General features: G+C 35.9%; 1 pseudogene; it reads right to left on the reverse strand.

The window, feature by feature from the left end:
* Nucleotides 1–1,624: 1,624 nt before the first annotated feature.
* LOC116749790 lies at nt 1,625–1,935 on the reverse strand (annotated as a pseudogene).
* Nucleotides 1,936–2,898: the final 963 nt, after the last annotated feature.

Raw genomic sequence — 2,898 nt, forward strand, 5'->3', positions numbered from 1 at the left:
GGCTTTCTCTAGTTGCGGCAAGCGGGGGCTACTCTTCGTTGCAGTGTGCAGGCTTCTCATTCTGGTGGCTTCTCTTGTTGCGGAGCACAGGCTCTAGGTGCATGGGCTTCAGTAGTTGTGGCCCACGGGCTCAGTAGTTGTGACTCACAGGCTCTAGAGCGCAGGCTCAGTAGTTGTGGCGCATGGGGTTAGTTGTTCCACAGCATGTGGGATCTTCCTGGACCAGGGCTTGAACCCGTGTCCCCTGAGTTGGCAGGTAGATTCTTAACCACTGCGCCACCAGGGAAGTCCCTCTATTTTATTTAATTGGTCTGACTTCTGTGCTGCCGTAAAATCTCACTGTCTTAATTACTTTGCTTTATAGGAAATCTTGATATTTGGAAAACCAGTCCTCCCTCCACCTTCTTCCTCAGCAGTAACTTATTTATTTTTAGTCCTTTGAGAAATTAAATACATTTTAGAATCTGCTTATATTTCATCAAACATAGAATTTTAATGATAACTGCATTGAATTAATAAATCACTTTGGGTAGCTTGACATCTTTATACTATTGAGTCTTTAAATCTACATACATATTATTCTATCTGACTAGTCGTATTACTTTTCTGGAACTACCTTCCATCCATCCTTGTAATCACTCTGAAAAAACTATAGCCTATTTAGCAAAAGTTAGTAGTCCAGAGATAGGTTTTTGATAAAAGGTAAGAAAAGAGATCTATCCTCTAAGAGTTTTGGAATTGGGATAGAGACAGATATCTTAAACTCAGTTGTTTTCTGAAGAGTAGAGGGATTTGCCTAAAAAGCAGAGGAACTGGTCTGCAGCATGAGAAAAAAACTGAAGGAAGTTACAGAAGGAAAGCATGTGAAAACAGAGACTGAGGACAGTCAACCCGCACATTTCAATTTGTTCATTGAGATACAGCTGCATTTTTGTCCTTCTATTCTGTGAAATACATATGCTTATTAATAAAATTTTCTCTTTTCTGAAGCCAAATTAAGTTCAGCTTTTGTTTGCTGTTGAAACATTCATAATTATCACAGTTCTTTCTTACAGGCTATTTATCAATAATGATCATTTCTCAGGCATTACTTTTCCTTCAGATTCATAATTCATAGTCAATTTAGAAATTATAGATTTAAGGACAATTTCATCATACTTTATAGAAAAGTTCTTAAGTGTGCTTATGAATGATTGGTAATAAAGTCATACAACATGACTTAGTAATTCTGGTAAAAATGATGGGAAGGGTTTGAAATTGTTAATTTGAAATAGCCTTGATTTTTGGAAAATATTTGTCTTCGAAAAAGACATCAAAAAATCTATGTCAGAAACTGATAATAGATTTTCCATTTATTGATGTTTCTTACTTTTTAAGAATAAAGGCCTAATCTAATAACTTCTGACTGGTAATCATATACTGCTACTTCGGGTTAATAATCCTTTTACAAAATGAAATCTAGGTTTTAGTGTCTAATTATTATACCAACATTCATGGACAAAGTTGAAATAAATTTTGGTTAGAACACTGAAAACTTTTTTTTGACACTGTTTTATTTTATTCAAATAGAAGTCTGCTCACACATGGTCCAAGAACTCCCAAATAATAAGGCAAAGATTGGTCTTCAAACATCATAGCCAGTGATGCCATGCTTGCCTATGATCTCGTCAACATAAAACCACATCCACACCTCAGTGGCCACCAAACCATTCAGTAGAGCTTCCTTAACTGTGAGCTGTTTGAAGCTACCAGTTTGAGCACTATTGATAATGTTTTTCAAGCTCTGAATAGCTGTAGGGATCTCAGTAGGGGTTGGAGGAACCACTTAACCTTAGCATAGTGCCAAAATGTGGCCAATCGAGGCTTCGAGTAAGTCACGGCAGCGTTGACCAGCACCGGGGCCTTCTCCATGAGATTACAGACAAACTGGGCCATGGTTCTAGGACGGAAAGCCCGTCACCCAAGTGGCTGACTTGAAAACTTTTAATTCTGAGCCAACATATGGATTTTTTAAGGAATATAAATAACTGAGCTCTGTACAAATACATAAATTATGCTTATCTTCTGTTTACAGGAATAATAAATACAAATGCACTTAAAGCTGCCTTATAGTGAAATTCACAGCTTATAATATGGAATTAAGTATTGGTGAAACTTTAAACAGTGTTTGGAAAGCTGAGCGTTATTGAAGTAGACTTCTGGAAATGTTAGCTTTTTTTTTTTTTAAACAAAATTCACATTTTATTTAGGTGGAAATAAACTATACAAAATTGATTTTCTTCACCAAAAATAACAGCATTATTTTCTGTATTATTCCTTATAAGTGTTTCATAAAGGCAAAGGTATAAATAATCCTATATGCAAATATCCCAGCTCAAAATACCCCCCTAACTGAAATGATCACTTGAGTATGAAAGACTTTGAACAATGTTAGAAAAGCTACTTAGCAGGATATTGCAATAGACCAATGAGAGTTAATGGATCCTTGTGTTACTTATATATCTATTGGAGCAACAGAAATAATGAGTGGATGGATAAAGAATACATAGTTGAGATAGAACTACATAGGACTTGCTGATTAATTTGATGTCAAGGTTTAGAGAGGAAATAATGATTACTCCTAGGTTTTTGGCTGAGCATTTGGTGTGTACAGTGGTAGCATTTCCTGACACAGAGAACATTGGAATAGAAATAGGCTTTCATGGGAGTAAAACCGTGCAACTCAGATTGAACTTGAACCCATGTGCCAGTACTGGAACCCAGCCTAAACCCAGATTGGGACTTGAACCACTTTTTTTTTTTTTTTTTTCATTTTAACATCTTTATTGGAGTATAATTGCTTTACAATGGTATGTTGGTTTCAGCTTCACAACAAAATGAATCAGTTATATATATACA

The sequence above is a fragment of the Phocoena sinus genome, chromosome 2 (assembly GCF_008692025.1).
Source record: "Phocoena sinus isolate mPhoSin1 chromosome 2, mPhoSin1.pri, whole genome shotgun sequence".
Classification (NCBI taxonomy): Eukaryota; Metazoa; Chordata; class Mammalia; order Artiodactyla; family Phocoenidae; genus Phocoena; species Phocoena sinus.